We start from the raw sequence: 14,751 nt of genomic DNA, 5'->3' as shown, positions 1-14,751 counted from the left end.
TGTGTCGATTAAGTTCATCTCAGTTGCGAGTACCTGCTGTTAAACAGAAACTATTGTATTCGTAACACGATAATTATAACAAGTCTGTATATGATGTAGTTTTCGAGCTCAGCGACCGTTCGCAGTGACAGAAAATATTGAGGCGGTAAAGTTTCTCCACATCATCGAACCAGAGAATATAAAGCCAAGAAACACGAATACCTTACCTTACATGAATGACACTGTGAACCTTTAAATAACTTCTCAAAAACTTCTCCATGTCGTCCGTATATCTCTAATAACGACCACATGTGCGAGTTTTGAATACTAATAACAACGGAAAAGTAAAAGTACGCTAAAAGATCTGAAGCCCAAGTAACTCTCGGAGCCCTTCGCCTCTAATCCCAGCACCGGGTGACTCAGCAATAAAGATATATATAAAAGAAGAAAAAACTCGCCTAACAAAAAAAAAAGAAAAAGGAAAGAAAAACTACACACAAGGCAACTGTGGCAACAGTATTTCCTATACCACGAGCGAGAGAGTTCTTACAGCGCACGACGCCTTCGTCATCTCCGTCGTCTCACACACACACCGATCCATCCCAGCCAACCCTCACAACCTCTGTGCTTGAACGAGCCCTCTAAGCAGTATAGGAAAGGGACCAGCCAGCGAAAAGCATCTGCTGCATAGTATACGGCGAAAGAGTAAGAAGAGAAAAAAGGGGGGCAGAAATCCCTGATGGAATTTGCATGTACCGTCCTCGTCGGCGAACCCCTTTTCCAAGACAGGATTTTTGCTCGCCCTTTGCTGCTGGTTTTCATTATCGTCCCTTCGCATATATCGATTGCTGCAGCTTTTGGGGGGGACCTTATACATTGCTGCCAGCTATTTCGTAGGAGTTCCAAAATTTGATACGTCGAGGAACACCGTTACTGTACAATGCGATTTTTTTTCGTGCGGGATTACCCAACAAAAAGGCAAGAGTATATTGCGAAGCCGCGGAGTGTCCGCGGATGAAGCTGGCAACCGTTTCGTACTGTGAGAAGCAGACGACAAAAAACGCAAAGCGGCGGCGTCTGCTAACACTTGCGGTGTCCAGCATAAAGGATAAATAGGTTAAACATTGGACAAAATAAGCGCAGTTATTATCTTGCATCAATTAGAATTGCAACGTTCCTGCCGTGCCAAAAACTAGTATGTGGAAGACGAGCCAGCGAGACAGGTTGACGATGTGTTTATTACAGCGAATGAGACAAAAATGATATGAACGAGATGCTCGTCACGTGAGAGGGAGGCAGGTGATGACTCATTGTCGTCTTCAGCAATGGATTCAACATAGTAAAGCTGCTTCATGCCACGCACTTGTCCAACGTAAACGATAAATACGTGAAAAATAGCTACAGAATGTGCGTAATTATTACGAGTATTTTTAGCAATTCATGAAATTTCACTATCGTGTGAATATTTGTCTCGCGCAGCACCCCTCAAGAAAAGAAGGAGTAAGATGGGGAGTAATTGCAGCTTCTACTTCCCTAGACCACAATTACTCCCTATTTTAGTCCCCTAACCCCGAAATTTACTCCCCAGGACTTCAAATAGTCACTGAACTTCGCAAATGGTCTCCTGAATGCAAAAGTCTACGTAAATCTGATGGAATAAGGAATGATGATGGAATCTTAGCTAACTTAGCAATTTTCCACCCGCACAGAGGAAGAAATAGCTAGATGTTCTTTCTTGCGAAATTTGTCCCAATGCATGTCGCAAGATTTTATGTCACTCGGTATATCGCGTGCCGCCTGTAGAGCTTTTGTCACTATGTTGTGTTGCGTGTGTTCTCTTGTGACCCTGCCTATAGACGCCGGTTTGGTCCTCTTTTCCAGAACACTCAAATAAACAAACAAACTATCTGCACAGGCTTTTCTTTTTTCCATTTTTGAATGTTACAAAAGTCAGTTTCTAGCTGGCATTGTTGCGCAGTGTGTGTTTTACATTGTTCGATGATGCTGACTCGTCACAAAAACGAAATTTCGAAGAAATCTCGGGATTGGATTGGAGTGGATTGGATTGAAAAAGAAAGAAAAATATGGCGAGGTTAGTCCCGACCCAGTCAAAACTGGCTACTCCAAAACGTGTTTGTGGGTGAAAAAAAGCCAGGAAAAAGAGAACCTCGGGACGTCCGCTTCGTTTACACCCGCGCTAGGGAAAGCCCATTTCGTGTGTGTGTGACTGTGCCTCTTATATTGCGTTTAAGCATTTGAAGGCTTCTCTTCTGTAGACCTGAGTTTAAGAAGATAAACTGCACTTTCATTACATCCGCTGTCACAGTGCTGTTCATGTTTCGTTTGTCTGACAGGTTTTCGGATCACTAAGCCTGCCTTTGTTTTTTCTCGATATTATATGTAGCGCATCCGGAGCTTCAACTGCATTGCTCTGTTTTCTCGTCATCCACAACAGCTGTGGTGCTTTACCAAGGTTTTCTCTTCGTCACCACAGAGTTACGAAGTTCCGCACGGCCGACGAGATTATTGTCCTTTGTCCCGTCTTGTAGTATTCAATAAAAGATTATAATCTTTACCAAAGGATTTGATGAAGTCATTGGTAATTATCAAGCACTTCAATGAACTCGTTCCATCCTAACCTTGTTCCGTACTCGTGTGTTAAACACAACAGTAATAACAACAATTCGAGGTTTTACGTCGCGAGACACTACGACCAAAAGCGGTTTCACAGGGTTGACCCGTATTTTTTTTTTTTTTTTTCTGGCCACCTGAGCGTTCTTTGACGTACGCTGAGATAGCGTCCTCGGTTGCGTTCGAACCCACGACCTTGAGTTCGGTAAGCGGACACGTTACTTTACTTTCACAAGATCGGAAGCCAAGACATTCCTCCATAAATCCACAATCAGACTGTCCAAGAAAAGCTGGAAGCAAGCCCTCCGGCACACAGATTTCCTGTCTCACATATACCCCGATCTCACGGCAATCATTCCACATGACATCGGCCGAAGCCTCCACACGGCTATTCACCGGATTCGACTCAGTGCGCTATATACAGCCACCACCCAATTCCAACTCGGTATTGTGGCCTCAAGGCTGTGCGACATCTGCAATGTGCCCCAGGACACGTTACACGTACTTATACAGTGTCCACAACAAGAAGACACAAGGGAAAAACTGTCCCAGGCACTTCAAACACTGGGCAAAAGACCATTACTGCAAAGTAACGGGAAGATGGCCCACAAAGGAACAAGGCACGAAGGCACTCGAGGCACTGTGGGTCTACCTAAAAGAAAGCGGTATATACAGCCTCTACTAGCAGCCACATATCATAAACCTCAAGGCCACCTAATGAGATGGAGCTGCAGGTGCCCTTAGGGCAGACAGCCTGCTCCAAGTCCTTCCCCCTTTTTTTAGCAGTTAATTACTACTACTACTACTACTAGCTGACGCAAGTTGATGATTCGTGCTTCCTTTCCCAAACATAGAAACAAACAACAACAGCAAAACGGAAACATTCACCCAGGGCCGGCGAGAGAAATTACGGGCTCCAGGGATGGGTCATGTCCGGGCCCCCTCCTCCCTTCTCCACACTGTAAAAAATTTCACCGTAAAAAAAACGGGCAAATGCAAGGAAAGTTGGCTGCCAAACATCGGCCGTTATTTTTACGGTGGCCCCGTATAAGTTGTGCCCGTGAAAAAATACTGCATTGGCCAATAATTTTAACAGGGATACGCCGTGTAGCATTACTGTGCTGTGGTCGTTAAAAAAACTGCATTGGCCAGTAATTTTAACTGACATATGCCGTGTACCCTTATCGTGCTGTGCTCGTCCCTGGAGCCCCTCTTTTTTTTCTACATATAGTCGTAGCAATGAGAGCAGTTTAAGCAATGACCATGCGCAACACATTGTGATGTTTGTCACATTGAGATTTATTTTCTATGTACATAGTGATGAAAATGCGCCAGTCACCTCTGGCATGAAAACCCTGCAAAGAGAAAGAGAACTGTTACAGGGAGCCGGGCAATTGACATGCAATTATACTCACCGTCTATTTTGTTCAAAAGAAGAACATACGAAGGAACCATGTGCACCCATCAGTCAGGTCTGGCATCACAATACTGCAAAGAGAAAGGAAACTGTTACAGGGAGCAGGGCAGTTGACATGCAGTTATACTAATGGTTTATTTTTTCGAAGGAAGAACATACGAAGGAACCATGTGCACCCATCAGTCAGTTCTGGCATGAAAACACTTCAAAGAGAAAGGAAATTAGACTCAGTTTTATTTTTTCAAAGAAAGAACAAGAAGGTGCACACAAAGCGCGGAGACGGCACGGAACTTCTTCTGGAAGCGTTCATAAGGACATCTGATCATGACCCTTTCGTATGTGCTGCTTCATATGTGACATTATCTCTATATTCGTAGTGAACTGACGCGAGCACGAATGGACGTGACATACTTTCGTGGTTTCGGAGAGCAAATCGATTCGAGGCGACCGCCCTGGTGTGTTCTTGTAACGCCCCAAAATGTGACATCCGAGTTTTGCATAGGTCGCCGCCGTGTACACACATAATGCATGACAGCACGGTATTCTGCTCGCTTCATGTACACCTCTACGGTGGTCAACTAGCCCATCAGAGTGTTAAAAACACATGGGCACCTTCCGCAACGATACATTACAACAAGAGCGCCTTGATCACCCTACGAGCCAGGACGTACACACAGAACTAGGGAGACACTTCACAACAAACGCGAGCCACGATTTACTGGTGTCAAGTTGAACAAAACCAGGCATACGGTGCACCACGCTCAAATCGCAAAGAACAGGATGTGCGAACAGAAATGTGCTTACCTAACTACATGCATTCGCGAGATTTACAACAACCGCTTCGTCGTCCTTCGTCAACCATCGTCCGCGCACGATGTTCCGCTTCCGGCGTTTGCGAATGACGGCAATGCCCCGTACTTGGCTTGGCCTTGCCTCCGCATTGAAGTTTTTGGCCGGCACATGATGATGGCGCCACCGTTTTACGTAGTTTTCGCAGTATTTGTGATTACGGTAACACGCCGTCGTCACATACTACTAAACGCCCGTAGAAATCACAGTATTTTTTTACAGTGCATGACACAGTCCAAATATTTCTTCTTTATATGCTTACGACAGGCCTTGGGTCAAGCGGGCCCCTGAAGTGGCACGGGCCCAGGGGCGCCATCGTCGGCTGCCCCACCATCGCTCCGGCCCTGCATTCACCAAAAGAAATTGAAGAATGACGCCCACAGCCTCTGCTTCTAGGAAGCGAAAAAGTAAGACCGCTCTCTGGGAGTGCATATCCGACTGATCCCTAATATCAAACTCCTACTTCTGAGCCCATACGGGCCCATAGGAGCGACGAATGTCTGTCTGGCACGGGATGTTGTCATATGACCTGGGTTGTAGATATGCAATTTGCCGAACTCGTGGATGCGGTGCAGAACAATGTGCGCGCAAGGTACTGAGGACGGAAGGCAACACAATAGACCAAGACTGTGGCTTCGAACACGAGAGCGTAACGAAAACGTGAAAGGCCTGATCATTCTGTGACGCTGCGCAGGTGCATATACGAGATGGACTCGTAAATTTCAAGCACCTTCAACTGGGCTGGTCATTAGAAAACGGTACTTGCCTGTTTCCTGGATAGCGCTTTTCCTCAGAACACCCCAGCGGAAGATACCCAAAATGGCATTGCCTTCTGCTGCCACATAAATCCGAGAGCTCAACGTAATTCGTGCACTGCAAGCCACGGGGAATAACCTGCGGCGCAGCCACAAGATGTTTCACAGCAGACGACAGGAAAAGACGCAGATGTGTCGTAGGCTAAATGCGCCACTCCCGATATTCCGTGGTGCAAAACGTGTGGTGCAACGTTCTTCTTGCACTTTATTCCCGATCTTTCCAGGCACACGCCTGACTGTCTCTGAATCCAGTTGGAAGGATACGGTGGACAATTTCGCGCCTCAGTGGCGTTTCACACCTATGGATGCCTAAATGGGATCGACGATAAGTTTGACGTACTAGAGGGAGTGTCTCGTGTGAACGGAGTGTTGATTGACGACTGTAGTGACGAAACGCGTCTAGTATACGGAGAGTCACGTGACTCTCCGTACGCTAGAGGCGTTTCGTCACTACAGCTACAACTAGACCGAACTCATGTGGTCTAGCTATCGGTACACTTAGGCAAATCTTCATACTCTTTGTCAGAATACGGTGCAGAGATGTTTCAGACTTTGCACATGCGCCTTGTACGACTGGCCAATTGTATGTAAGCATTTGCCGATTGACGGAGGAGTGAAGGCCACGCCGTTAACTTGTACAATAGTATGTCCCATACAGGACGCACTATCCTGTCGCAAGCACGTATACCACTAGCAGCCAAAGGTTTTCCATGCATCCTCTAGCAACACGTACAGGTGGACCTCTTCACTTGTACAGTTGAAAAACAAGATAATAACAAGGCACTAGATAATCTTTTATGCCTAGTCAATCTGCCTGTAGGGTACTAGAAAAAAGGTTCGAATATTCCATTTTGGACAGAGTACTTCACATCCTATATTCTTCAGTCTAACGAATTAGTAGAAAAAGAAGTGCAAATAGTCAACACGGCTGCTCAGGAAGAACTCTGACGCAGAGGAAGACTTTTCGTTAGCTCTTTTAAGTTTTCCCTCTCGAACACGGCAGAGTGAGCTATTGATGAATCGCAAAATTCCTTCGAGTGCCTGACTTCACAAATGATGATTCTCTGCACGTCCGCAAACCCCACCCCGGGTCTAGAAGGACGTACCTTCCAGCGCCATTAGAAATAGTGGCCCTCAGAAACAAGCTTCAGGAGCAAGACTGCTTCAGGCTCGTAAGACCGATACAGACAGAGGGTGGCTGTTTGTAGCGAAATGCAGTACATCTCCAATGAACTCGTGGTGGCCAGACTACCAGTACAGTGGCCCACAGTTACGAAGTCGGCCTTCAAGGCAGTCTGGCAAGCAGTGAGGAGATACCGGTAAGCCCCATCACTGCGCCCTTTTCAATAAACATATTCCCCCCCCCCCCATTTGTAGATGATTCAGATGAGAATGTGATCGATGTAATAAAACGCCACCATAAGAGTACGGCTAGCTTGCAAAAAATTCGCGAAAAGGCTGTAAGTTGCGCTTACTTCGAAAGACATCGGAGACACTTTTCAATACAGTCAAACTCCTTTACAACGAAACTCAGGGGACAGCAAAAAAAATTTGCAGTAAAGGTATTTTCGTTAAAAAGAATGTCCATTATTGGACCTATAGGGCTCCAGCGGGACCACAAAAAAATTTGCTTTAGTGGTATTTTCGTTAAAAAGGTGTTCGCTATAAAGGAGTTTGACTGTATAATGAAATTACCCGTAAAGTCGCCTCATCCCAAAACAACAAGAAATATTCCTGGGAAAGCATCCTCCACTAGCAACTCCACGATGGCGAGAAGATGGAAAAAGAAAAAAATCACTAGTTTGCGAACAAATTCCTCCATCCTTGCGGCATGGTCAGAAATGCGAATTCGCACACTCACGGTCAACAAAGGAACGAAACACAACCAAAGCACTCAGAACTCTCTTCCTCGCGAATACCGAAAAAAAGAGGAAAGGAAAGAAACGTTTGAAACTACATGACTGTCCTCCTGAGCGTGGCACACACAACAAAGTATCATTATTTATCCCATGACATACCCTCGTGCGCATACATAATCTGCCCAGGGCATCAAAGGGGAGGGAAGGGACACCCAATTCGACGCACGCGGTTCCCACTCCACTGCACCCTCTCCACATATATTTTTTATTAGAGATACAGCTTTCAGATACCGCCATAGACCTTGCCTAGACTAAGTGCCGAAGCAACACACTTACGAGGACACGTCGTTCTTGCCTTTTGTTCGGGTATAAAAAAAATCCTCAAATAAAAAGTGTAGAAAGAAAAAAAATATATCCCGCGTGCGATAAGCCTTTGACGCGTACGCGCATCCCTCCCCTAGTGGCGCTTTTATTTTGAGGTGGCAGTATTTTGTAGGAAGAGGGAAGAGACATCATTTCCTATGCATTTTCGCCCGGAGATATTTTGCCGTCCCTCTTGGCGGCTTTTCTCCTTGGCTGGTTAACAATGTGCCTCTCCTTTGTGACGTGCCTGCTATGCCATTATCGAAGCGAGAGAGGGGGAAGAAATCTATCATGTTCGTCTCGGATGGTCAGTGATTACTTGTCGTGCGAGGATTTCCAGAGTTTTCTTTAATATGCAATTTTTATTTTTTTCATTCACTTGTGACGCGGAGTTTCGTGATTCAGTTTTTGAATTGTACTTGTTCTTTTTTTTCTTTTCTTTTTTTCCTTTGCTCTCGTTTCATACCTTCCCTGCTGTGAATGATGTGAAACAAGAAAGAAGGTTTCCATAATGAATATCATATCGTTTTGCTAGTTAATAATACTTGGACTTTCGTAGAGTTTGACTGAAAATATCTTAAGCTGAGTTGAAAGTTTTGTGACACATTGACATCTGTCGTACATCGCATCACGGACGCACTGCAATGCACGGCAGAGTACTCAGGAAAAAATATTACTTTTCTACGTGTCGTTCTTGGCGAGACATAAACACGCGTACCCGTCAAGCTCTGACGTCGGAAGGGCGAGAGCTACGGCAATTCCCATTGGTTGTCGTAAGCACGTTACTTCTCCCGTGCTCTATAGTCCTACCAGCGCCATCTACAGGGTGAATTTAGCAAAGGCTACACGTTTCGATCGAGTCGTAAAAATATATGATAATGTCTCCGGTGCTTCAAACTTTGCACACTGATAGTCATTCGCCTCAAGTTTCAACCATTATTTTTTTTTTTTTTTCAAATACTGTCACTTTGTAGAAAATGAGTTAGAAGCAAAGCAAAATTTCAACTCATGCATTTCCTATGTACTATACCGCCCGCAGACTGCCATTTTTTCATTTTTTCCTCTGTCTGTTTGACGTTCACATCACCACTTATAGGTGGCGCTGCCTGGAGACGAGGCAAAGCCGGAACCTATGGAACAACCAACAACCAGATGGACCAGACGCAGGGTTTCGAGCCCGCGCCACCTATTCATGGTGATGCGAATGAGAAGATGACAGAGGGGAAAATGGAGGTTTGCAGGCGGTATAGGCCATAGGAAATGCATGGGGTGAGAATTTGCTTTGCTTCTAACTTTTTTTCTACAAAGTGATAGCATTTTTAAAAAAATATGGTTGAAACTTGAGGCGAGTGACCATCAGTCTGCAAAGTTTGAAACGCTAGGAAAGTCATTTTCTATTTTTGCGACGGGATCAAAATGTGTAACCTTTGCTAAATTCCCCCTGTAGATACAGAAAGCCTGTTTGACACCTCCTCTCACTCCTTCGCACGCGCACGTATGAAGTCGGTTGTCAACCAATCGTCACAGACGATTTCGAACACGGACTTTCTTTGGCTGCCAGTGGCTGCCAAAGCGGCTAATGGCTGCTCGTCGTCGAGACTGGGAGGTACCCGGGTTCGAATCCCGGTGCCGGCTGTGCTGTCTGGGGTTTTTCCTGGGTTTTCCTCGGACGCTTTCAGACATATGTCGGCACAGTTCCCTTAGAAGTCGGCCCAGGACGCACATTCCCCCAGGGCGTGAGTCGTGACGTTGCCCACATACGTGAGGCCGACAACGGCAAGCCCTATCACCACCACCACCACCTGCTCGTCTCCATAGCTACGGCCTCCGAAGCGCGGTCGTGATTGGCGGAGTCCGGAGTCCTAATTGTTACGTCGCGTCGTTTCAGGCTTCGTTTCTAGTTTCTAGGTGGCGTTGGCTCTACAGGGTGAGACACCTGCAGTGTTAACAGAACTTGATGAGTTTCGGTATTCGCGATGCCAATTTCCACGACCGGGCGGGCGTCTGCAACGACGCCCGTAACGGCAGAAATCTCGCTTAGTTATCATCGGAGGCCAGCGTCGTCCAGGTGGTGATGGCGGTGATGGTGAAAGAGCTCGCCGTAGTTATTGCCGAGTTACCTCAAGTTACTTCCGGTAACTTTTAGCTTTGCTGTCCCACCATGTAATGTGGTAAACCAATAAAGTGAACTGAATTGAATTGAATATGTTCACATAGCGAAGGAGGGAGAGAAGGCAATAAGCAGGCCTTCTGTATCTAATTAGCGTTGACTACGCACACAGCAGACGACACCACCGGCCTTGTCGTCTGCTACGGAACATCCTGCGGCTAAGCCACAGTATATTACCAACACTACCAATAGAGACAAAGCATCATTGCTTAAACGGCATGACGTAACAAGAGTCCGCCAATGACGACAGTGCTTCCGGCGGCCGTAGCTATGGAGACGAGCCGCCATCAGCCGCATGGGTAGCCACTGGTAGCCAAAGAAAGCCTGCGTTTCACATGAAAGTTGCTTTCCGAGTAACAATTTTGAATTACAGCTACTGGTTAATCGGTAAGTAAGTAATCACTTACTATGACCAAGCCACTTCCCATGACAGGACCGGAGGATGGACCTGTGCACAATATTCAAGATCAATGCAAATTTCCCCAAACACGCGCAAGAGAAGACTCCCCGCAATTTCAAAAGGACGGCACGCAGGTCATGTTCCGATTGTGTTCTATGCCCCAGGGGTAATGGACAGGGCGCGTGACCTTACTGCTAACATGTAACAGACAGTGAGGTGTGAGAAAAGGGATGTCCATGCTGCATATCGACAACGAATGCCATAAGACAGACTGTGTGTCGAACTCTCTGCAAAATTTAAACGCTTCGAAGTGTGCTATTTGGCAGTTGCTCTAGGGGCTGGGGCGGGGTGGGATATGTTGAGTTAAAATACGCGGAGAGGTTGGTTTTCTCCAGAGCCTTCAGGCGTATGTAAGCATAGTTCCCTATGAAGTGAGGCCATGACAAACCTTTCCCCCGGAGAACATGTCCAATGTTGTCCAACAGAAATCCGTCACTCTCCTGCACCGTCCAGGTTGTACACAGAGCGGAGCTTAAAGTCACCAAAAGCCTCGTTTACATGAATACGACACAAGCGTGTCGAATCGAGTCGAAACTGGAGAGAAGACGATACGCCACCGTTTACATAGATGCGCATCGAGTCCAAACCGAAGATGGCGCCACGCCGTGTCCCGTTCGAAAGTTAGAGGAGCACTTCCACAAAATACTGCCGTTTCGGGTGTCCCGCTACCTCTTAGGGCGTCTACGCACCATTTTCAAACGTACTTCAGAATGAACTCTGCTCTACGGTTGCAAGCCCTGCTGCTTCTGTCAGTGTAGACTAACCTACATATCCAGAACGGAGCGTGGCTGAGAGCTCCCTAATGTCACCATCTTGTCACCCCGAGTAGGAGTAGCAGACGACACGACTAGCAGGCAGCCGAACGCGCCATCCCATAATCCTCTGTTCTTCCGTCGATGCGCATTGTCTGTCTACATGCACAATCTGAATGCGCATCCACCGTCTCAATCCACCTCTGTTTAGCGGATTAAATACGACACGCTCTCCTATAGCGAATTGACCAGTTTACATGGGTGGATTCGATTCGACAACTGTATACGATACGCTTGTGTCGTATCCATGTAAACGCGACTCAAGTCACTCCCTCGGCACAATAACAATAAACTGGTGAACGCAGGAGTCATACTTTTATAGTAAGGCTCATCAGGGGTCACATGCGCACATGAGCCATAGGCACTATATAGGTGCAACAAGGCGGCATATGGCATAGTCAGCTAGAGTAACAAACGTGACGTTTTATCAGGAGTTGGCCAATCACGACATGCTTTCGGCTGCCGTGGCTATATAGAGCCAAGCCGGCAGCCGCCATCAGCTGTCTATAGTGACCACAAAAATGTCTGTGCTCTAAATCGTCTGCGGTAATTGGTTGAAGCAGACGACGTGGCGGCTTCAGCAGTGTCCCCAGAAGTCGACCTCTCGTGGGGTACCACGCTTCCAAGGGTGGGGGTTTATGTATACAAAGACATGTTTGTGGGTGTATGCGCCAGTTGCCGAGCTGTATTGGTAAATCTCAGAAATTTCAGGGGGCTTGCAAAAAACCAAGGGGGTGTACGGCCCCCTGTAGGGAAATTCCTGGGCGGCGTACATGTCCACGTGGCAAAGAAACCACTCTCACCTCACACAAAAGAAGAATAGTGAGAGCAGACATAGGCTTTTTGTATTAGGTAGCGTTGCATATGGGCACATCCGATTGATGGTGGTGGTGCCACTTACAGAGCTGTTTGCTTGCCGACTCGCGGCGATGAGCATTGTGGATCGATTCTGGAGCCTGCTTTCTTTTCTGTCACATATCCGGTGTTATGCACCCCAACACCAGTACGTCAACAGTGGAATGCCTGCCAAAGCTTTTAGGACGTAGACACAGGACGTAGTGTACCCCTCACTTCCACTATCTACCATAAAGGCTTCGGTGGAACCGTTGGCTGTGTGTCCGCCTACTGATCCAAGGTTGAGGGTTCGATCCCGGCCCAGGACGCCAGTAACGTGGTGACAGAGTACAAGATGCTCAAACACGCCGTCTTCCGCGAAGGACATTAAATACGGTTTGCCGAGATCTCGCCGCACGTTAAAGAACCCTCAGGTGGGTAAAATTATTCCACAGGCCGGCCACGTACTGTGGCGTCACTCGTTGTCCCGCGACGTAAAGCCACGAATTTGTCTACCCAATGCCCGAAGGGCATTTTCAGCATGGCAGTGCGCCGTGCTATAAAGCCCACATGGTCTCTGCGTGGCTTCAGTAGAGCGCAGTACTAACGTACACTGCGACAAGAGTCGTTCAAGTGTGAGAACAGTGCTAACGCAGGACGAAGACTGAACACAGATGAAGACAGGTGCTAACTTGCAGCAGCGCTTTATATCGTCGTGTGCCGCGCATGCACGTGTCCGTGCGCTGGAGAAGAATAAGAACAATAATCTTAAAGGCATAGATCGAGAAGTTACCCCTCAGAAAGAACTCGTTGCGAGTTAAGTCACCGTGTGTAAAACGTAACTATAAGTTAATAACGAAGTTCTTCAGCCCGAAATGTAACTCGCAGTTACGGAGTTACTTTAAAAAAAAAAGAACGAGTTACTTCCAAGTTACTTGGGACACAAAATAGAATACACAGGTGCAGCGCGAGTGAGCAGTTGAGTTAGACCTTGACTTGCCTGCGGAGGAGTGCAACAAGCTTAGATCGTTTTCGTTTACGTCCAACAATTCGAACGCTTTGCATCTTACACCCTGTGGGCGCACAATGGTTTAGCTTCATTTCAATGACAGCGGTTCTTCCTTCCTGAATAGAATACTGTCATTGATTGAATATCACGTTTTCATGGCATAAAATGACATGAAAGAACCGGAGAGAAAGCAAGAAAATATGTGGATGTGAGTGAAAAGCGAATTAAAAGTAACTTGGAACTTAGCTTAAGTTACTTTGGCAAAGTTACCTGAAAAAGAAACGAGTTCCTCTGAAGGTTACCACGGTGCACAAGTACCGAGTTAAGTTACAAGTTACCAAAAAAAAATTCGATTCGTGGACGGGCTTTTGCGAGCAGACTGCAAAATTTGCAAACAAGCTTGCATACTTCGCCATGAAATATGTTTTAATTTGACCAGCAGACAAGATTGTATCTAACCGTTGACATAGAATCCTACGAGAAATGTAATATAGCCGTTGACTGTCAGCATACTTTTACCGGAGCACGTTTTCCTCTTTGAACTTCTTCGTCAGAACATACCTCCGTCGGTGACATTTTACGAGCTGCTGAGTACCGAACGATTCATAGACGCTGTGTGTGTCGCATAATATCTTCCTCCATTGCAGACAATTTGCCTTTCGCCATATTTCAAGTGATTTCGACGGCAGATATACGACGTCGTTGTTGTCCAAACCGACACCATGTACCCACATGGTCCCGTGGGGTGTGTCCTCCTCATCGTTCACAGTTGGCTGAGAGAATTGGATGGCGATGACGTACGGCCGCTTCGAAGGCATATATCCAGCGGTCACGCCCTGCTATTTTTGTCTGATAACTGCGCCCCTGTTGTACTGAATACGGTTAAAAGTCGATGTGTGTACGATAGTAAGGAATCATGAGAACCGTTTCCTGCAGAGTACTCGGAATTCGCGAAAATCATTTCATGGTCACTTTAAAACATCGCTCGAAATCCAGCCTCATCTGTCAAGCTGTCCTCCGGGAGTCACGATGCAAAATATTTTCGCTTTACGGTGCGTTATAGCTGTGCGATCGAACGTGCAAAAAACGGTCGGAGAAAGCAGCCGCGGACGGCAGACACGATGCTCTCGTGACGTCGAGACGGCTCCGTGCCGTGTTTCTTCGATTTTTTTTCGTATAATTCTCATAATAACTAGAAACGAAGTCAGCAAAGGGGGACATCTCAACATGTGAGCCGCTATGATCGATACCGTAGGCCTAGCGTGTTACGAACGGTGTCTCCTACGAGTTCCGTGCGCATTTTTTTTTTTTTTTTCATGTCGCAGCACAAGGTTTAAACCGTACGGTACTCGATCCCTACAGAATAAGACACAATCCAAGCGCACAGTGAGAGCAGACAAAACAAACACATTTCGCACACGGCATGGCCTACAGAGCCCAGCGGAAGCAAGCACGACTTGCATTGGATTGGATACCATGGCCATGGCGCCGAACGGGCCTGGTCTTCACGCGTGCAAAGGCTGTGGCCGAATCCAGAATCTCGATCATCGCGC

General features: G+C 46.7%; 1 long non-coding RNA gene across 1 annotated transcript; it reads right to left on the bottom strand.

Annotated features, from left to right (window-relative positions):
* Positions 1-3,885: 3,885 nt before the first annotated feature.
* Positions 3,886-4,997, bottom strand: LOC135398102 (uncharacterized). Its single transcript, XR_010423999.1, has 2 exons — positions 4,026-4,997; positions 3,886-3,965 (listed from the first exon to the last, which is right to left on the bottom strand). It is a non-coding gene; the product is annotated as an uncharacterized LOC135398102 (long non-coding RNA).
* Positions 4,998-14,751: the final 9,754 nt, after the last annotated feature.

Source organism: Ornithodoros turicata, chromosome 6 (genome assembly GCF_037126465.1).
Source record: "Ornithodoros turicata isolate Travis chromosome 6, ASM3712646v1, whole genome shotgun sequence".
Taxonomy (NCBI): Eukaryota; Metazoa; Arthropoda; class Arachnida; order Ixodida; family Argasidae; genus Ornithodoros; species Ornithodoros turicata.
This window is presented reverse-complemented; position numbering and strand designations above follow the sequence as displayed.